Below are 23,474 nucleotides of genomic sequence, written 5' to 3' on the forward strand. Positions count from 1 at the left end.
GGTTTGCTGGAACTCCAATGAGCGTTATGGTGTTTTTTTTGAGAGAGAATGAGCATTACGGTGTTTGAGCGGAGATGTTGCAGAGAGCATTTGTGGCTAGTTTGTAAAAAAATTTGGAACTGTTTTGCTTATGTTCCTGGCTGTAATTATTCTTTTTGTAATTTGTATTTGATTAAGATTTTTTTAAGGGAAGTCTTCTGTTAGATATGTTCAGAGATCTTTTAAGTACACATTGGATCAAAATGTTAACTATCCAAAATTAGTGGGCTAGTGATATGGTTAAAATCTATGGGCTAAAGATGTATTGTCCCCAATGGGCTATGAATGTAATCGGGCATAATGTAATATGGGCCATGATTAAATTTAGTGGGCCAAAATCTTGACCAATCTCGGATTATTGTATCGGCCAAAGTAAATTTGGGCATTATCACATGGGCCGCCATGTTGGATGCCATGTCAGATGATGATGTGTCTGGCATGTTAACGCCGTTATCACATGTCAATTGTGACGGTCATGAGCCGTCATGATATGGGACAAAATCCATGACGGCTCATATTTCTGTCATGATTTGCACGATGGTCAAATTATGACGCGATATACATGACGGATTTCAAATCCGTCATCGATGCCCACGCACGACGGTTTTGCAGCGTGTTGTGACGGATTGAAGTTGTCATGGATTAACAGCGTGTTGTGACTAATAATTCACAAATATATGACCCCATCGGCCTCTGGAAGGCCAAAGAACACCTTTTCAGGAGGTCTCGGGGGTCGAGGTGTCTGTGTCGGTGTCGGGGTGCTGTTTCGGGGTCGGGGTGTCGTGTCGGGGTCGGGGTGTCGGGGTCAGGGGGTCGGGTGTCGGGGTGTGCTATCGGGGTCGGGGTGTCGGGGTGTGGTGTCGGGGTCGGGGGGTCAGGGGGTCAGGGGGTCGGGTGTCGAGGTGTTTCCTTCTATCCTTCTTCTTCTTTCTTTCTCTTCTTCTTCTTTCCTTTCTTCTTCTTCTTCTTTCATCTTTTTTCTATTTTTTTACTTCTTTTCATTTCTTCTTTTCTTCTTCTTCTACTTCTTTTCTTCTTCTTCTTTTTTCATCTTTTTGTACTTCTTTTTCTTTTCTTCCTTTCTTCTTCTTCCACTTCTTTTCTTCTTTTTCTTTTTTTCATCTTTTTTCTACTTCTTTTCTTCTTCTTTTCTAACACTAACACTAACACTAACACAATCTTTTTCTACTTCTTTTCTAACACTAACACTAACACTAACACAATCTTTTTCTACTTCTTTTCTAACACTAACACTAACATAATCTTTTTCTACTTCTTTTCTTCTTTTTTCTACTTCTTTTCTAACACTAACACTAACACAATCTAGCACTTAACAATTAAACAGAAAAAATAGAAAAAATAGAAAAAAAGAAGTAGTCCCTCACCGGAGCAATGGGACGGTCGACGGGGGTGGTGGCGGGGGGGCGCCGGGCGGCGGGGGCGGTGGCGGGGGCGGCACCAGGCGGCGGGGCCGGCACCGGGCGGCGGGTGGCGGGGCGACGGGGCGTCGACGGGTGGGGTGGGGGCGGAGGGGTGGTGGGGCGACGGGGCAAGCGAGGGCGGCGCCGGGCGGCGGGTGGCGGGGCGACGGGGCGTCGACGGGTGGGGTGGGGGCGGAGGGGTGGTGGGGCGACGGGCCAAGCGGGTGCGGGGGCGGGGGCGGGGCGGGGGCGGCGGCGGGGGGCGGGGGCGGCGGTGGGTGGGGATCTGGTGGCGGGGTCGGGGAGGAGAGAGGGAGAGAAGAGAGAGTAACGGGCGGGGGGTGGGGGCCGTTAGTTAGTCTGCACTTTGCCATCTGCCGCACTTTGCCGTCCGCCTTTTCTCTCTTTGCCGTCTGCTAACAGACGGCAAAGAGGTGGGCGTTAAGTTTTTTTCTAAACGGGCGGGGGGGGGGGGGGTAGGGGCCACCTCTCTCTTTGCCGTCATTCTGTGCCGCAGGCAGATGGCAAAGGCATGTTTTGCCGTCAACCGTTTCTTTACCGTCTGCTTTTCGATAGCTGATGGCAGACGGCAAAGAGCTGGCAGATGGCAAAGTAGCTGATTCCAGTAGTGCCAGCGGCATCGCCAGCATGCTCATTGTGATCTCCAAAATTTCACACACCCGGTTACCCTCTCCATCCCCCTCAGATGGTAGCTCTCCATCTTGCGTCGCCCAAAGCCACCGCGCGAATGGTCGCCGCCGTTTGCTCGGGCGACTATATGGTCTGAAGAAGCCATCCATGGACGCGGTACAGCTGATATATCGCATGGTCCCCTCCGTTGACATCCCCGCGGCCTTATGGCGTACGTCCGCTGAAGAATTTGGTAGCCGCCGACGACCCATGGCCTAATACACTGTTAATTAAAACAATGTATTTTAGAAATAAATAATAAGAAAATGACATGTGGGCCGGATATCTAGTTTGACCGGTCCTTATCTAGTTTTTTTTTCTTTTTATTGGTTGGGGCCCACATGTCAATGTGTGTGAGACAGGGGTGAGAGAAAGTGTTTTTTTTGAGTGGGTCCCACATGTAAGTGACACATGGAGGCAAGGGCAAAATGTCCAATAGACGCCCCGTTGACGGTCAAACAACTTTGACCAAACGGAAACTGCCGGGAATATACCCCGCGGTGTAACCCGCCGGATGTATGACCCAGCTGGAGCGTGCCGACTCACTGGTGACCCGCCTGGAGCTTGGCGATTCACAGATAACTCGCCCGATCTTGGCGACTTATTAGTAACTCGGCGTGCGGGTCGGATGGACAACAAGACCCAAAGCCCAGAAGGCCGGCTCAAGTTATGATGGGCCGGCTTAAGAGGAAAGGGATGATGAATATTTCCTTTACGAGGAAGCAAGACCCGGACTTGTATTCAACTGGTAAGAGAAGATAGACTAGTCCTAGTCCTACTAGGACTCCACATGTAACCCGCCCTTTAACTTATATAAGGAGGGGCAGGGCTCCCCAAGAGGGACAATCAAGAAGAAACAATCTCTAGGGCTAGACACAACTAGAAGAGAGCCGGCTTACCGACGACTATCTCATGAGCATAACGAGACCTAGCCACAAACAGCATGTAGAGCTATTACCGGATGATGTTTCCCGGGGCCCGAAGCTGTCTAAACCCCTTGTCTTATGTTGCGTCTCTCGATTCCTCCCAACCCCTCTTAAGCTACCACATATATGCGTTGGCCTCGCGACTAAGTCCTCACACTAAGGATATCTGCCATGACAAATCCATGACAGTTGGCGTCCACCGTGGGACTCGCGCACGGTAGTGTTAAGTTCTTGGAGGGATCTCTTTCAAGGATCGAGCAACTTGCGATTGACCGGATGAAGAAGAGCCGGCATGGAATGATCGCGTGAGCCGCCGAACAACCATGAGAAAGCCGGCAAATTTGTCGTTTGGAAATCAGAATTATGGTTAACTTGGGAGATGACAGATGCGAGATTCATCAGAAACACGGAGAGATTTTTAGGGTTTTCGTGTGCCACCTCACGCGTCGCTGGGTATCCGAGGGCAGATCGTTTTTTCTACAGTCGACACCGGATACGAGCTGTTGTACGAGGGGGCAGCCTGCTACAGTTCGTATCAAGTCCTGAGGAGATAGTGCAAGGATACATCGTTGTCTGCATCTGCTACATGAGGTTGGGCGGACTATTGAATCTGCACAGCCACACGTGCTAAGACAAAACTTGCAAAGAAGGCCATGTGGGGCAGCAGCATGCGCTCAAAAGCTGCAGGCCCGGACGCTACGTGACGAACAACTACAATAACCACAAATCCCTTTTTTCCTTACGTGATACACAGCGGAATATAATGACAGAAGTATCCATGATAGCCGGGTTAACCGAGCCTTAATCAGGTGCTACTAGCTCACGTGGAGAAGCAAACCCCTCAAGGGTGCAGATTCCTAGGCCAATCATTACCTTACAATTGATTTCACATAAAGCTTTTCAAGTGGCTGCTCACGTCAGCTTCCGGCTTTAAATACTATACCTGGCTTTTAAAAAAAAGAGTCCAGAAATAATTTCCAACTGGGCTCGATGCGTCGATCTGCTACCCGAAAAGTTGCTGCTACTGTTCCCTGTGTTCGCTGCTGTAATCCCACAGAGATGCGGATACCCTTAAAAAAAAGACCCAGATGCGGATACGGCTGCGACCCGGTTTCGCCACAGTGGTTTTCCTCAAGCCGGCCTGCCTCCTGCTGCGGTTCTTGTTGAGGCTCGCCTCGCCGGCGCCAGTCCGCCGTCTTACACCTCCGCCTCTGTCAAACGGGATCGAGTCGTCGCCGTTCTCGTTGAGCTGCCAACTCTGCTTTGTGCTGCCTCCGCTGTCCCACAGCCGTTGTCTTAGCGATGAGCCGCTGTGGTGAGTCGTACTTTGCCGCGCTGAGCCCTTTTGCCATGCTGCTTTGAGCCGCCGCAGCACCGGCGTACTACCACTCCTCACGGCTATGGCACCGCCGCTGCTCTGAATCGCTTGGAGCCGCCTCCACGGACCCGCCTGCCTTCGCTTCTGCTGCAGCCATCCGAGCTGCTCCGTCTCTGTCTGTCTGACAAAAAAAAGCCAGGTGATGTCCATCCAAGTTTATTTTATTAAACATGTTGTTTTTATCAAAGAACAATTACTTTGGTTTGTATATTTTTATGTGCAGCAAAGGTGGTGCGATATTGTGTCTATGAAATGTACGTCAGCACCATCATGCACCGGCGTCTGTGCCCGCTTACTGATGGAACATGTGTGCGCAAGTCGCCGCCCGTGCAGGTTAATCTACATCAACCCGCTGGAGCTGCGTTGAGCCGCCCTCGCCGTCGGGGTTATATTAAGTCGCCGGTCTACCTGAGCCACCGGAACTATATTGAGTCGCTGGTCTGCCTGAGCCACCTCTGTCGCGATAGACGGATCATCCGTCGTCCAAACAAATCAGGTGATATCCATCCGAGTTTGTTTTATCAGCACATGTTGTTTTTTGTCAAAGAACAAGTTTGTCTTTGTCTTGGTTTGCAATATTGTTTATGCAGGGCAATTATTCATGACATATTAAACCGCGGAGATGGAGGCACGCCAATATCTTTGGGCACAGGTGGTCATTGTTACTCAACGGACTCCCGCACCGGCTTACAATGTTGTGGCCGTTTCTCGCGACTGCACCGGCTTACAACAAGGAGGACAACTTGCCCATCCGCACCGGCTTACAACGCCATGGCCGGTTCATCTGTCTGTGCCGGCTCAGATGTTGTGGTCGTCTTTACCGTCCGTCTCTCACGACCTGGTCTACATCAACACACCGGGCCGCACCTGTCTGCATGAGTTGTTTATTGAGTATGAGCAAGTTACTGCTTGGGAAGGTCGGTTTTCTTCTAACAAATTGGAGGCAAATTATCATGTATTATCAGCCGCCGTCTGCACTAGATGGCTCAATGGGCAGGTGCACAAGTCGCCGCCACTACAGTTTGGTTAAACTTCAAACAGCCGGTTGGAAGGAACCATTGGCCGAGTTGCGGACACGGCTCATACGGGATCATTTATAAACCCGCCGCAGTCACCTCAACCTTCTGTGGATTCACATCGAGCTATCAATGCCAATGATATACACCTTCTGCTATGGTCAAATATGGAGAATCTCAAGCCAACACCTCAAGTCGTCTTGAGACTCGGGGGCTACAATGGTATGACTCGGCAGAGTTGGCCGGTTTCAATGCATTCAAGAACTCCGGGTCATTGGAGGGAAAAATAACCCGGCCCCGGAGGTTACTACTCTATCGATGAAATTTTAAAGACCGTTAGAAAGATGTCCGGCTTAAAAAGAAGAATTCCGGAATAAAATCCGGTTCAAGGTAAATTTGTCTCTTACAAAGCTTTGGAACTCCCAATATCCGGTTTAAGATTTTCCGGTTCAAAAATTTATCTCTAACAAAATTCGAGTTCCCAGATAAAATTAAAGGGACCAAAGAGAGTCTGTTGCAAGGCACAACTCACATATAAGTACCCTGCCTCTATGGTCACTTGGGGGCTTCATGTTCAAACATAGGTTGTATTCGAACCAAAGAGAACATAGCTGTCGGTACCCTCTTGATCAGCACAATGCCAAACTCACTAGGGGGCTTCTTGATCGTATTCGAATCATAGCTCAACCCCTTTTGGGTCCGATGTGGATCGTATTCGAATCAGCGTCGTTAAACAACTCTCAAGGTCATTTGGGGGCTTCCTGTTCAAACATAGGTCGTATTCGAACCAAAGAGAACATAGTTGTCGGTACCCTCTTGATCGGCAACGCTAAAGCCACTGGGGCTACATGATCGTATTTGAATCCTAGCTTAATCCCTTTGGTCCGGTTTACTGATCGTATTCGAACCAGAAGCCTCAAATTTTTCTGTTTGATTTAAGTTTTTTGACAACAGTCTTTTGGGTTTGTCTTGAGATCTTTTTCTCATATCTGAAGCATATATATGTGGTTTCTATTTAACCTGGCTTGGCTTTGGACGATAAGTCGCCAGCATATGACAATCATTAAAACATTTGGAAGTCTTGGCTTCTAAAGATTGGGTTATCACCCTTACTGTGCGGGTCACATAAACCGGCAGTGCAAATTCAATATCACAGATATTATGACCCGCCCTGCGGTTAACCGCCAAGGGTTCTTGTGATCTACTTGTGTGCAGGATAAGGCTACATTTGGGTGGTTACCCGCCCTGGCTTTTGATGTTAAGTCGCCAGGACATATGTTGTTTAAACTCTATGCAGGATTTGCAGAACTATGACTTATATAAATGCTTAAGTTCAAACTCATCATCAAAATTGATGCTTCAAAAGGGTTATCCATTCTGGATTTTCTCAAAGGCTATAAGCCGCCGGGTTACAGAAATTCTGGCTTACAATGAATGCGCATTAAAGTCTCCATCGGCCAAGAGCCGCTGAGTATTTAAACTCCAAATTTACTTGTCAACTGATAAGGTATTTACGTTTTTCATAGCCAAAATTGATTGTATTTTCATGATGATATTGAATGATTGAGGTTTTCATACCGGATTATGTTATTCAAATCTGGAATAGCCAATATGGCTGGATTTTATGGTTATCAATAAACCAGTATTATGATTGAGGTTTTCCAAAGTCGCTTTTGTGCAATGGCTATTATTTTGGATATGATTTATTCTATAATAGAAGGAATAGTCCCGAGTCGCTGCAGGCTTACAACCCGGCACTTGGGGGCTATATTATTCAAATTGTGATTACATTAAATATGCAAGTCCCATGTCACTACCAGCATGCACCATGGCACTTGGGGGCTAATGCAAATTCATTTTTTGCTTAACTTATTGAAGACCCGAATCATCACATTCTAGATGAGCCGGCCCTTGGGGGCTACCAATTGCTCCTGTCAAAAATTCAAGGTACACAAGCCTTAATGCATTATATTGAAAAATCCATTACTCAGTTGGTAGAGTACAAAGCTTTTAACCTTGTGGACGCAGGTTCAAGCCCCATGGTGGAGATTACATCATATGATGTTATTATCAATGAATCATATACAAAGTCCTAGCTCAGTTATATCTTACGGAGCCGGCCCTTGGGGGCTACACGTTGCTGCTCAAGTTTACATGATCATATTTACAAAGTCCCTGCTCATTATTGCATAATGACCCGGCTCTTGGGGGCTACATTGGTTGAAGTTTTTATGAGCATAAGGCAATTACAAGTCCCAGGTTGCTGCAAGCATGACAACCCGGCACTTGGGGGCTACATATGTGGAATATTCAGTTTATGACTAAATGATTGAGATGAATAACCTGGATTTCTTCAAGGTTGCAACACTTATATTGAAGCAAGTCTTAAGTTATCACTATGTTCTCTTCTTAAGACTTGGGGGCTACAGGTATTATGCATATAAAGGAGGAACATCTTCAAATTCTCAGTTTTGAGCAAATCAGGAAGATCAATTGCATGACCCAGTGTCAACAACAATTATGACTCAGCATCATCAGTCTTCTATTACCCAGAGATTTTGGAAATTATAACTCGGCAAGATCTATATCTTTAAGCCGGTTGAAAATCATATGAGTATTTCAAGACCTATATTTTTTAAGCCGACGCTTTGGAAGCCGACTCAAGTGGATTATTCTTCACAATATTTCTCTCGGAGAAACCAACGTCAGCAAATTCAGTATGAAGCTTTCTTATTGACCCGGATTTTTTAGAAGAAGGAAATGACAATTTGACTTAAGGATGATCGGGTCCCGGCTCAGAAGAATATTTAACCCGGACCACAACATGTCAAATTTGTTTTTGAGTTATTTTACAGGATCAGTTTAACATGGATAAATCCAAATTAAACTGGGGGCTAATGTCGGGGATATACCCCGCGGTGTAACCCGCCGGATGTATGACCCAGCTGGAGCGTGGCGACTCACTGGTGACCCGCCTGGAGCTTGGCGATTCACAGATAACCCGCCTGATCTTGGCGACTTATTAGTAACCCGGCGGGCGGGTCAGATGGACAACAATGCCCAAAGCCCAGAAGGCCGGCTCAAGTTATGATGGGCCGGCTTAAGAGGAAAGGGTGATGAATATTTCCTTTACGAGGAAGCAAGACCCGGACTTGTATTCAACTGGTAAGAGAAGATAGACTAGTCCTAGTCCTACTAGGACTCCACATGTAACCCGCCCCTCTAACTTATATAAGGAGAGGCAGGGCTCCCCAAGAGGGACAAGCAAGAAGGAACAATCTCTAGGGCTAGACACAACTAGAAGAGAGCCGGCTTACCGACGACTCTCTCATGAGCATAATGAGACCTAGCCACAAACAGCATGTAGGGCTATTACCGGATGATGTTTCCCGGGGCCTGAAGCTGTCTAAACCCCTCTAACTTATATAAGAAGGGGCAGGGCTCCCCAAGAGGGACAAGCAAGAAGAAACAATCTCTAGGGCTAGACACAACTAGAAGAGAGCCGGCTTACCGACGACTCTCTCATGAGCATAATGAGACCTAGCCACAAACAGCATGCAGGGCTATTACCGGATGATGTTTCCCGGGGCCCGAAGCTGTCTAAACCCTTGTCTTATGTTGTGTCTCTTGATTCCTCCCAACCCCTCTCAAGCTACCACATAGATGCGTTGGCCTCGCGAGTAAGTCCTCACACTAAGGACATCTGCCGTGAGAAATTCACGATAGAAATGGAATGGAAGGGCATTTCTATAAGGTCACCTAACGGTGGAGGGGCAAATTTGAGCATGCTTCGAAATTAGGGGTAAATCTGAGTAGTGGGTTTGAGTTACGGGCACAAATGTAAATGGCCCATTTTACATTGCTGCTCACTTCGACTCGAACTTATATAAGAGTAGATGATCCACTTAAACTCAAACTTACATAGATAATGCATTCAACTCAAACTTTTATCGATGCCCACTTCAACTCAAACTAACATAGATGATCCATAATTCGATAATATAAGTTCATCGACCCTCCATACTAATTCGCCTCGGTATTGGGCGCGACTACACCGTTGTCATCGTCCTTTGAAAATCCGGTGGGGTTGCGACCACATAGAATACAATACCCTGCTGTATCCAACGCCGCAACCGTTGCACAATCTTTGCACCAAGTATTGCGGGGATGAATATGGTTGCCTCACACGCCGCAAGAACGCAACTCTTTTGTAGTCGGCAGCCTGCATCTCACGCAAAGAAAAATTGTACGATTGCCATGGAAACCACACTTGGTGCACACCCACGGATGTATGCATACCACACACGTTGATTTTTGAACATCGATCGGTGCGGAGGGCTCAGATTGCTTGGTGCGGATGGCTTCAAGCTTGGTGAGCAACTTGTTGGCACGTGCCTTGAGATGATCGTAATCCGCCAACATCACTTGGAGGCATGCGCGGTGACTCTCAGCGAACTCCTCGTCATTAGTCATGACTTGATCACCTTCCACAACATCCAAGGGGTGTCTGGTTTGGCTTGACACCTCCACCACGGCGGCCTCTCCATCTGAATCCGCCATGATCTGTTCCTCCACCACCACAGTCTCTCCACCCTCCTCACCTTCAGCCCTAGCTTCTGTTACTTCTGTGCATGATAGAGTGTGTCTACGTACCCTCATAGACCGAAAACGGAAGCATATATTGAAGGAAATATGCCCTAGAGGCAATAATAAAGTTATTATTTATTTCCTTATATCATGATAAATGTTTATTATTCATGCTAGAATTGTATTAACCGGAAACATAATACTTGTGTGAATACATAGACAAACAGAGTGTCACTAGTATGCCTCTACTTGACTAGCTCGTTAATCGAAGATGGTTATGTTTCCTAACCATAGACATGAGTTGTCATTTGATAAACGGGATCACATCATTAGGAGAATGATGTGATTGACATGACCCATTCCATTAGCTTAGCACCCGATCGTTTAGTATGTTGCTATTGCTTTCTTCATGACTTATACATGTTCCTATGACTATGAGATTATGCAACTCCCGTTTACCGGAGGAACACTTTGTGTGCTACCAAACGTCACAACGTAACTGGGTGATTATAAAGGTGCTCTACAAGTGTCTCCAAAGGTACATGTTGGGTTGGCGTATTTCGAGATTAGGATTTGTCACTCCGATTGTCGGAGAGGTATCTATGGGCCCTCTCGGTAATGCACATCACTTAAGCCTTGCAAGCAATGCAACTAATGAGTTAGTTGCGAGATGATGTATTACGGAACGAGTAAAGAGACTTGCCGGTAACGAGATTGAACTAGGTATTGAGATACCGACGATCGAATCTCGGGCAAGTAACATACCAATGACAAAGGGAACAACGTATGTTGTTATGCGGTCTGACCGATAAAGATCTTCATAGAATATGTGGGAGCCAATATGAGCATCCAGGTTCCTCTATTGGTTATTGACCGGAGACGTGTCTCGGTCATGTCTACATTGTTCTCGAACCCGTAGGGTCCGCACGCTTAACGTTACGATGACAGTTTCATTATGAGTTTATATGTTTTGATGTACCGAAGGTTGTTCGGAGTCCCGGATGTGATCACGGACATGACGAGGAGTCTCAAAATGGTCGAGACATAAAGATTGATATATTGGACGACTATATTCGGACACCGAAAGTGTTCCGAGTGATTTCGGAGAAAACCGGAGTGCCGGAGGGTTACCGGAACACCCCCGAGAGAAGTAATGGGCCTTATGGGCCTTAGTGGAGAGAGAGAGGGGCGGCCAGGGTGGGCCGTGCGCCCCCTCCCCCTCTGGTCCGAATTGGACTAGGAGAGGGGGGGCGGCGCCCCCCTTTCCTTCTCCCTCTCCCCCTTCCTTTCCCCCTGCTAGTAGGAGTAGGAAAGAGGGGAGTCCTACTCGTACTAGGAGGACGACTCCTCCTCCTGGCGCGCCCTGCAAGGGCCGCCCGGCCTCCCCCTTGTTCCTTTATATACGGGGGCAGGGGGCACCCTAGAGACACAACAATTGATCATTGATCTATTAGCCGTGTGCGGTGCCCCCCTCCACCATAATCCTCGGTAATATTGTAGCGGTGCTTAGGCGAAGCCCTGCGACGGTAGAACATCAAGATCGTCACCACACCGTCGTGCTGACGAAACTCATCCCCGACACTTTGCTGGATCGGAGTCCGGGGATCGTCATCGAGTTGAACGTGTGCTAGAACTCGGAGGTGCCGTAGTTTCGGTGCTTGATCGGTCGGGCCGTGAAGACGTACGACTACATCAACCACGTTGTTATAACGCTTCCGCTTTCGGTCTACGAGGGTACATGGACAACACTCTCCCCTCTTGTTGCTATGCATCACCATGATCTTGCGTGTGCGTAGGAATTTTTTTTGAAATTACTATGTTCCCCAACAGTGGCATCCGAGCCTAGGTTTTATGTGTTGATGTTATATGCACGAGTAGAACACAAGTGAGTTGTGGGCGATATAAGTCATACTGCTTACCAGCATGTCATACTTTGGTTCGGCGGTATTGTTGGATGAAGCGGCCCGGACCGACATTACGCGTACGCTTACGCGAGACTGGTTCTACCGACGTGCTTTGCACACAGGTGGCTGGCGGGTGTCAGTTTCTCCAACTTTAGTTGAACCGAGTGTGGCTACGCCCGGTCCTTGCGAAGGTTAAAACAACACCAACTTGACAAACTATCATTGTGGTTTGGATGCGTAGGTAAGATTGGTTCTTGCTAATCCCATAGTAGCCACGTAAAACATGCAACAACAAAGTAGAGGACGTCTAACTTGTTATTATGTGATATGGTCAAGACATGATGCTAAATTTTATTGTATGAGATGATCATGTTTTGTAACCGAGTTATCGGCAACTGGCAGGAGCCATATGGTTGCCGCTTTATTGTATGCAATGCAATCGCCCTGTAATGCTTTACTTTGTCACTAAGCGGTAGCGATAGTCGTAGAAGCATAAGTTTGGCGAGACGACAACGATGCTACGATGGAGATCAAGGTGTCGCACCGGTGACGATGGTGATCATGACGGTGCTTCGGAGATGGAGATCGCAAGCACAAGATGATGATGGCCATATCATATCACTTATATTGATTGCATGTGATGTTTATCTTTTATGCATCTTATCTTGCTTTGATTGACGGTAGCATTATAAGATGATCTCTCACTAAATTTCAAGATAAAAGTGTTCTTCCTGAGTATGCACCGTTGCCAAAGTTCGTCGTGCCCAGACACCACGTGATGATCGGGTGTGATAAGCTCTGCGTCCATCTACAATGGGGGCAAGCCAGTTTTGCACACGCAGAATACTTAGGTTAAACTTGACGAGCCTAGCATATGCAGATATGGCCTCGGAACACTGAGACCGGAAGGTCGAGCGTGAATCATATAGTAGATATGATCAACATAGTGATGTTCACCATTGAAAACTACTCCATTTCACATGATGAGCGGTTATGGTTTAGTTGATTTGGATCACATGATCACTTAGAAGATTAGAGGGATGTCTTTCTAAGTGGGAGTTCTTAAGTAATATGATTGATTGAACTTAAATTTATCATGAACTTAGTACCTGATAGTATCTTGCTTGTTTATGTTTGATTGTAGATAGATGGCCCGTGCTGTTGTTCCGTTGAATTTTAATGCGTTCCTTGAGAAAGCAAAGTTGAAAGATGATGGTAGCAATTACATGGATTGGGTCCGTAACTTGAGGATTATCCTCATTGCTGTACAGAAGAATTACGTCCTAGAAGCACCGCTGGGTGCCAGGCCTGCAGCTGATGCAACTGACGACGTTAAGAACATCTGGCAGAGCAAAGCTGATGACAACTCTATAGTTCAATGTGCCATGCTTTACGGCTTAGAACCGGGTCTTCAACGACGTTTTGAACGTCATGGAGCATATGAGATGTTCCAGGAGTCGAAGTTAACATTTCAAGCAAATGCCCGGATTGAGAGATATGAAGTCTCCAATAAGTTCTATAGCTGCAAGATGGAGGAGAACAGTTCTGTCAGTGAGCATATACTCAAAATGTCTGGGTATAATAATCACTTGATTCAACTGGGAGTTAATCTTCCGGATGATTGCGTCATTGACAGAATTCTCCAATCACTGCCACCAAGCTACAAGAGCTTCGTGATGAACTATAATATGCAAGGGATGGACAAGACAATTCCCGAGCTCTTCGCAATGCTAAAGGCTGCGGAGGTAGAAATCAAGAAGGAGCATCAAGTGTTGATGGTTAACAAGACCAAAAGTTTCAAAAAAAGGGCAAAGGGAAGAAGAAGGGGAACTTCAAGAAGAACAACAAGCAAGTTGCTTCTCAGGAGAAGAAACCCAAATCTGGACGTAAGCCTGAAACTGAGTGCTTCTACTGCAAGCAGACTGGTCACTGGAAGCGGAACTGCCCCAAGTATTTGTCGGATAAGAAGGATGGCAAGGTGAACAAATGTATATGTGATATACATGTTATTGATGTGTACTGTCGTGGAATTGTCACGGCAGATGTCCTTCGTGTCAGGACTTAGTCGCGAGGCCAACGCATCTATGTGGTAGCTTGAGAGGGGTTGAGCGGGACGAGAGACGCGATGTTTTACCCAGGTTCGGCCCCTCACGGTGGAGGTAAAATCCTACATCCTGCTTCATTGATATTGATGATGATGATCACGGTTACAAGAGTGCTCTATCTCGAGAGCTATTGTCTAAACCTAACTTGTCCAACTTGTGGAACTTGTGAATCTTGTCCCTTTTGAGGAGCCCTGCCCCTCCTTATATATGTTGGAGGGGCGGGTTACATGTGGAGTCCTATTAGGATTAGGACTAGTCTATCTCTAATACAAACCGGATACAAGTCCAGGTCTTAACTCCTTGTAAGATAAACGTTCCTCATGCCTTTCCTCTTAAACCGGCCCACCATTAAACGTGAACCGGCCTTCTGGGCCTTGGGCCTTGTCATCCGTCTATCCCGCACGCCGGATCACCAGTGAGTCATAAGACCAGGTGGGTTACTTGTAAACCGCCAGGTCAGGGCGGGTCGCCAGTAACTCGCCAAGTGTCAGCGGGGTCTTCAGATAAACCGCCAAGTCCTGGCCGGGTTAACTTCCGGCCGATTTACGCCGCGGGGCATATCCCCGACATTAGCCCCCAAGTTTAGCTTGGTTTATTCATGGTAAACTTATGCTGCAAAATAAACACAAGAACAAATTTGACAGGTTATGCTTCGGGTTAAGAATTTTTGTAAACCGGTACCTGATCATCCTTAAGTCCTTGTTATTTCCCCCTTTTGAGAAATCTGGGTCAACAGACCAGCTTCATAATCAATTTGCCGACCTTGGTTTGTCACAGAGAAATATCTTGAAGAATAACTCCTTTGACTCAGCTCCCAAAGCGCCGGTTTAAGAAACATGGGTCTAAAAATACTTATCTGATATTCAACCGGTTTGAAGATGTAAAAATTGCCGGTTTAATATTACCAAAATAGCCGGTGTATAAATATTGATGGCGCCGGGTCATAATTGTTGTCGACACCGGGTCATGTAATTGATCTTCCTGATTTGCTCAAAACTGATAAAATGAAGATGTTCCTCCTTTATATGCATAATACCTGTAGCCCCCAAGTCTTAAGAGGAGAACATAGTGATAACTTAAGACTTGCTCCAATAAGTGTTTCAACCTTGAAGAAATCCGGTTTGTTCATCTCAAAACTGAATACTCCATATATGTAGCCCCCAAGTGCCGGGTTGTCATGTTTGCAGCAACCTGGGACTTGTAATTGCTTGATGCTCATAAAAACTTCAACCAGTGTAGCCCCCAAGGGCCGGGTCATTATGCAATAATGAGCAGGGACTTTGTAAATATAATCTTGTAAACTTTGAACAGCAACGTGTAGCCCCCAAGGGCCGGCTTAGTAAGATAATACTGAACCGGGACTTGATATATATACTTTAATGAAAATAACATATTATAATGTAGCTTCCATCGTAGGGCTTGAACCCACGTCCACAAGGTTAAGAGCTTTGTGCTTTACCAACTGAGCAATGGATTCTTCAATATTATGGACGAAAACTTGTGTACCTTGAATTGTTGACAGGAGCAATTGGTAGCCCCCAAGGGCCGGCTTATTATAATATGATGAGTCGGGTCTTCCATAAGACTAGTAAAAATGACTTTGCATTAGCCCCCAAGTGTCATGGTGCATGCTTGCAGCGACATGAGACTTCCATGTAATCTCAATTTGAATAATGTAGCCCCCAAGTGCCGGGTTGTAAGCCTGCAGCAACTCGGGACTATTCCTTCCATTGTAGAATAAATCATATCCTTTGATAAAATAATAGCCATTGCGCTAAAGCGACTTTGAAAACTTAATAATACCGGTTATTAATAACCATAAAAATCCAGCCATGTTGGCTATTCAAGATAATATAATCCGGTATGAAAACCTTATTCATTCAATATCATAATGAAAATTCAGCCAAGTTTGGCTATTTGAATAATATGACCCAATGATTTATAAGCGCATGATTCCAATGGCGCAATCCAAATATATATACTGGCGATTTATAGTCCAAAGCCAGGCCGGTTTAACAAACCTATTTCTGCATACAACAAGTTTAAAGTGTCCTGGCGGTTTACCACCGGACGGGTCATAATGCCCAACATATAACCCGAGTTTATAACCAAGGTTGCCTTTAAGAATAATCAAATATGAAATAGATCATACCTGTGACATTGAATCACATTGTTGGTTTTACCAACTTTTTGTAGTAAAGGTGATAACCCCAATCTTGAGTACTGATAACTCCTTCCATGTGCCGGTTTATGATAAAACCGTGCCGGGCTGTGATAAACACCGGTTTACTCCATAATAGGATGGTAACAGAAAATCAAACCGGGCAGATAGTCTCCGGATTAAAATGGACTGTGTTCCGTCAATTGACAGTGTGAACCGGTTTAAAATTTTGCCGGTTAAAAAAAGCAACAAAAAGAAAGAAATAGTTATCAAGGAAAATATTGAAGCAAAGGCAATGATAAGACCATTTGCAAAAGGAGGCTTATTTGAGCTGATCAAAAGGCGTTACCATGGTCGGACACGACCAAGCTCCCGATATGTGTAGCTATGGTTCAAGTCAGCCAGGTTCCCAAATGAAACCGTGGCATTTATGCCGATCAAGTGGCATGGCAATGGTTCGGGTTCGAGCAAGCCCCCAAGTGATTATGTGGCCTTAGGCCGATCAGGAGGCATGACTGGTTCAGACGTGACTAAGTCCCCAAGTGATCTGGTGGCTCTCGCCCATCAAGAGGCGTGACTATGGTTCAGGCGTGACCACAAGTCCCCAAGTGATGTTGTGGCTTTACGCATATCAAAAGGTGTTGCTATGGTTCGGATACGACCAAGCCCCCAAGTGATCAATAATATGATAAGCCAATAAGGCAGGATACCCATGTTTGAACCGTGCATCATGGCAGCAGGTCCTCTTTGGCACCCTTTAACTTTTTGCAAGAGAAAAATTCTTCTTGAACCGGGATTTCTTAAACCGGATATTGAGAGCTTCAAAGCTTTGTGGGAGACATCTTCCCCTTGAGCCGGATATTAAACCGGAATCCTTCTTTTTAAACCGGAAATTTTCCGACGACCTTTAAATTTGCATCAATATGGCGGTTTAGGGTCCCGCATTAAACAACTTTGCAAACCAGAGTAATTGCTCTTTTAAAGAAGGCAATATATAATATAAAAATATATTGGATGGATTTCACCTGATATGTTTAGCCGGAAATTATCCGTTGTGATGTCAACTACGAATGAGTCAGCTGTGGGATCAACAGATGATCCGGTCGCGACATATAAGCCGGCGCGGACGCGTGATCCGGCCACGGGAGTGGATGGGCGAGTCATCCGTGGCGTTGTAAACTGGTGCGGTAGCAAGAGACGGCCACAACGTTGGAAACGCCCGGACTCGGGCGAAACAAACGCGGACGCAGACGATGAGTCAGTCACGCGTGCGGACGTAGCGGGGGCGGCGACCTTTGTGATAAACAATGGTCCTATGAAAAAATACCACATACCAGAGTAATTGTCCTCAGATGAATTAATATACAGAGAGAACACAGAGAAAAGATATAACCTGATGTTGTGTCAGGTGAACGCCATATTCCAGCAATGATAAACTTGCAGCCTCGTTTCTCTGCGGCCCGGAGTAACAACGTAGGCCGGGGCGGCTCACGGTGTGGGAGACTCGTCGGGGCGGCTCAGTGCAGCCCCATGGTGATGGCGGATTATAGGCCGGAGAATTGGCAACTCAGCGCGGGTGAACCACAACAGCTACAGAGGTGTCCACGGCGGTCACTGTGGTCACACAGAAGCCAGAGCAAAAAACCCTCCTCGATCCATGTGTCCACTGAAATCCTTGTTGTTTTTTCCTTCGTCCGACTGACGATAATTTGGCAGCAGTGTAGACGTATTGTTTACGTACATCAGCCTCTCCTAGTAGCAATTGCCAATTTAAAAAGTGCAATTTGACTTGTACAACTCGGTCTTTACACCAAAAAAGTAGCAACAGCAGAGGCGTAACCCAGCGACTCCAGAGGGGCGTCGGCAAGACGGGCCGCGGCCAGGTAGCAGCGGCTCTCGGGGCGACGACTGTGGAGATCCGTCCAGAGTGGCTCGTACTATCTCGGGTGTGTTGACAAGTCCACATGGTAGCCTGCAATTTACTATTCCAGGATGCTTCCTTTGGATGGCTTTGATTTTGACTCGGAGTGCTAATAGTAGTACTATTCAGTAGCGATTTGATCTAATACGCTTGCTTTAATTGAATCTTCAAGCAGCGGCTCGCAGGCAGGACCTTACCGAGACGGAACACCGGTTTGGATGCGGCAGCAGCAGGGTCCCGGCGATTTGATGTTTGTCTTGGCTCGCATAATAGCCACTGTAATAGATATTGATTCACCTTCGGATTCGTCGGATCGCCGGGTCACGTTCATCCACACGTAACCCTAATTTTCTTTTGACCTCAAACCTCACAAATTTACATCTGGATTGATGAATTTGAAGTTGATGTAAATCCTTTCAAACCGGCTCTTCTGACAAAATGCAAACTTCCCGATTCCTGGGAGAGATCCCTTCAAGAACTCAACACCACCGTGCGGAGGCCCCACGGTGGGCGCCAACTGTCGTGGAATTGTCACGGCAGATGTCCTTAGTGTCAAGACTTAGTCGCGAGGCCAACGCATCTATGTGGTAGCTTGAGAGGGGTTGAGCGGGACGAGAGATGCGATGTTTTACCCAGGTTCGGCCCCTCACGGTGGAGGTAAAAGCCTACATCCTGCTTCATTGATATTGATGATGATGATCACGGTTACAAGAGTGCTTTATCTCGAGAGCTATTGTCTAAACCTAACTTGTCCAACTTGTGGAACTTGTGAATCTTGTCCCTTTTGAGGAGCCCTGCCCCTCCTTATATATGTTGGAGGGGCGGGTTACATGTGGAGTCCTATTAGGATTAGGACTAGTCTATCTCTAGTACAAACCGGATACAAGTCCAGGTCTTAACTCCTTGTAAGATAAACGTTCCTCATGCCTTTCCTCTTAAACCGGCCCACCATTAAACGTGAACCGGCCTTTTGGGCCTTGGGCCTTGTCATCTGTCTGTCCCGCATGCCGGATCACCAGTGAGTCATAAGACCAGGTGGGTTGCTTGTAAACCGCCAGGTCAGGGCGGGTCGCCAGTAACTCGCCAAGTGTCAGCGGGGTCTTCAGATAAACCGCCAAGTCCTGGCCGGGTTAACTTCCGGCCGGTTTACGCCGCGGGGCATATCCCCGACATGTACCTTACTAGAGCTCGCAGTAGCACCTGGGTATTTGATACTGGTTCTTTGCTAATATTTGCAACTCGAAACAGGGACTACGGATTAAGCGAACACTGGCAAAGGACGAGGTGACAATGCGCGTGGGAAATGGTTCCAAAGTCGATGTGATCGCGGTCGGCACGCTACCTCTACATCTACCTTCGGGATTAGTATTAGACCTAAATAATTGTTATTTGGTGCTAGCGTTGAGCATGAACATTATATCTGGATCTTGTTTGATGCGAGACGATTATTCATTTAAATCAGATAATAATGGTTGTTCTATTTATATGAGTAATATCTTTTATGGTCATGCACCCTTGAAGAGTGGTCTATTTTTGACGAATCTCGATAGTAGTGATACACATATTCATAATGTTTAAGCCAAAAGATGCAGAGTTGATAATGATAGTGCAACTTATTTGTGGCACTGCCGTTTAGGTCATATCGGTGTAAAGCGCATGAAGAAACTCCATACTGATGGACTTTTGGAACCACTTGATTATGAATCACTTGGTACTTGCGAACCGTGCCTCATGGGCAAGATGACTAAAACGCCGTTCTCCGGTACTATGGAGAGAGCAATAGATTTGTTGGAAATCATACATACAGATGTATGCGATCCTATGAATGTTGAGGCTCGTGGCAGATATCGTTATTTCCTTACCTTCACAGATGATTTAGGCAGATATGGGTATATCTACTTAATGAAGCATAAGTCTGAAACATTTGAAAAGTTCAAAGAATTTCAGAGTGAAGTTGAAAATCATCGTAACAAGAAAATAAAGTTTCTATGATCTGATCGTGGAGGAGAATATTTGAGTTACGAGTTTGGTCTACATTTGAAACAATGTGGAATAGTTTCGCAACTCACGCCACCCAGAACACCACAGCGTAATGGTGTGTCCGAACGTCGTAATCGCACTTTACTTGATATGGTGCGATCTATGATGTCTCTTACAGATTTACCGCTATCGTTTTGGGGTTATGCTTTAGAGACGGCCGCATTCATGTTAAATAGGGCACCATCGAAATCCGTTGAGACGACACCTTATGAACTGTGGTTTGGCAAGAAACTGAAGTTGTCGTTTCTGAAAGTTTGGGGCTGCGATGCTTATGTGAAAAAGCTTCAACCTGATAAGCTCGAACCCAAATCGGAGAAATGTGTCTTCATAGGATACCCAAAGGAGACTGTTGGGTACACCTTCTATCACAGATCCGAAGGCAAAACATTTGTTGCTAAAAATGGATCCTTTCTAGAGGAGTTTCTCTCGAAAGAAGTGAGTGGGAGGAAAGTAGAACTTGATGAGGTAACTGTACCTGCTCCTTTATTGGAAAGTAGTACATCAAAGAAACCGGTTTCTGTGACACCTACACCAATTAGTGAGGAAGCTAATGATGATGATCATGAAACTTCAGATCAAGTTACTACCGAACCTCGTAGATTAACCAGAGTAAGATCCACACCAGAGTGGTACGGTAATCCTGTTCTGGAAGTCATGCTACTAGATCATGGTGAACCTACGAACTATGAAGAAGAGATGGTGAGCCCAGATTCCGCAAAATGGCTTGAAGCCATGAAATCTGAGATGGGATCCATGTATGAGAACAAAGTATGGACTTTGGTTGACTTTCCCCATGATCGGCAAGCAATTGAGAATAAATGGATCTTCAAGAAGAAGACCGTCGCTGACGGTAATGTTACTGTCTACAAAGCTCGACTTATCGCAAAAGGTTTTTGACAAGTTCAAGGGATTGACTACGATGAGACCTTATCACCCGTAGCGATGCTAAAGTCTGTCCAAATCATGTTAGCAATTGACGCATTTTATGATTATGAAATTTGGCAGATGGATGTCAAAACTGCATTCCTGAATGGATTTCTGGAAGAAGAGTTGTATATGATGCATCCGGAAGGTTTTGTCGATCCAAAGGGAGCTAACAAAGTGTGCAAGCTCCAGCGATCCATTTATGGACTGGTGCAAGCCTCTTGGAGTTGGAATAAACGCTTTGATAGTGTGATCAAAGCATTTGGTTTTATACAGACTTTTGGAGAAGCCTGTAGCATTTGGTTTTACAAGAAAGTGAGTGGGAGCTCTGTAGCATTTCTGATATTATATGTGGATGACATATTACTAATCGGAAATGATATAGAATTTCGGGATAGCATAAAGGGATACTTGAATAAGAGTTTTTCAATGAAAGACCTCGGTGAAGCTGCTTACATATTGGGCATTAAGATCTATAGAGATAGATCAAGACGCTTAATTGGACTTTCACAAAGCACATACCTTGACAAAGTTTTGAAGAAGTTTAAAATGGATCAGGCAAAGAAAGGATTCTTGCATGTGTTACAAGGTGTGAAGTTGAGTAAGACTCAATGCCCGACCACTGCAGAAGATTGAGAGAAAATGAAAGATGTTCCCTATGCTTCAGCCATAGGCTCTATCATGTATGCAATGCTGTGTACCAGACCTGATGTGTGCCTTGCTATAAGTCTAGCAGGGAGGTACGAGAGTAATCCAAGAGTGGATCACTGGACAGCGGTCAAGAACATCCTGAAGTACCTGAAAAGGACTAAGGATATGTTTCTCGTATATGGAGGTGACAAAGAGCTCATCATAAATGGTTATGTTGATGCAAGCTTTGACACTGATCTAGACGATTCTAAATTGCAAACCGGATACGTGTTTACATTTAACGGTGGAGCTGTCAGTTGGTGCAGTTCTAAACAAAGCGTCGTGGCAGGATCTACATGTGAAGCGGAGTACATAGCTGCTTCGGAAGCAGCAAACGAAGGAGTCTGGATGAAGGAGTTCATATCCGATCTAGGTGTCATGCCTAGTGCATCAGGTCCAATGAAAATCTTTTGTGACAATACTGGTGCAATTGCCTTGGCAAAGGAATCCAGATTTCACAAGAGAACCAAGCACATCAAGAGACGCTTAAATTCCATCTGGGATCTAGTCCAGGTGGGAGACATAGAGATTTGCAAGATACATATGGATCTGAATGTAGCAGACCCGTTGACTAAGCCTCTTCCATGAGCAAAACATGATCAGCACCAAAGCTCCATGGGTGTTAGAATCATTACTGTGTAATCTAGATTATTGACTCTAGTGCAAGTGGGAGACTGAAGGGAATATGCCCTAGAGGCAATAATAAAGTTATTATTTATTTCCTTATATCATGATAAATGTTTATTATTTATGCTAGAATTGTATTAACCGGAAACATAATACTTGTGTGAATACATAGACAAACAGAGTGTCACTAGTATGCCTCTACTTGACTAGCTCGTTAATCGAAGATGGTTATGTTTCCTAACCATAGACATGAGTTGTCATTTGATTAACGGGATCACATCATTAGGAGAATGATGTGATTGACATGACCCATTCCATTAGCTTAGCACCCGATCGTTTAGTATGTTGCTATTGCTTTCTTCATGACTTATACATGTTCCTATGACTATGAGATTATGCAACTCCCGTTTACCGGAGGAACACTTTGTGTGCTACCAAACATCACAACGTAACTGGGTGATTATAAAGGTGCTCTACAGGTGTCTCCAAAGGTACATGTTGGGTTGGCGTATTTTGAGATTAGGATTTGTCACTCGATTGTCGGAGAGGTATCTCTGGGCCCTCTCGGTAATGCACATCACTTAAGCCTTGCAAGCAATGCAACTAATGAGTTAGTTGCGAGATGATGTATTACGGAACGAGTAAAACCCGTAGGGTCTGCACGCTTAACGTTACGATGACAGTTTCATTATGAGTTTATATGTTTTGATGTACCGAAGGTTGTTCAGAGTCCCGGATGTGATCATAGACATGAAGAGGAGTCTCGAAATGGTCGAGACATAAAGATTGATATATTGGACGACTATATTCAGACACCGGAAGTGTTACGAGTGATTTCGGAGAAAACCGGAGTGCCGGAGGGTTACCGGAACCCCCCGGGAGAAGTAATGGGCCTTATGGGCCTTAGTGGAGAGAGAGAGGGGCGGCCAGGGTGGACCGTGCGCCCCCTCCCCCTCTGGTCCGAATTGGACTAGGAGAGGGGGGGCGGCACCCCCCTTTCCTTTTCCCTCTCCCCCTTCCTTTCCCCCTCCTAGTAGGAGTAGGA

This window comes from Triticum urartu, chromosome 1A (assembly GCF_056163025.1).
Source record: "Triticum urartu cultivar PI428250 chromosome 1A, HENAU_Tu73, whole genome shotgun sequence".
Taxonomy (NCBI): Eukaryota; Viridiplantae; Streptophyta; class Magnoliopsida; order Poales; family Poaceae; genus Triticum; species Triticum urartu.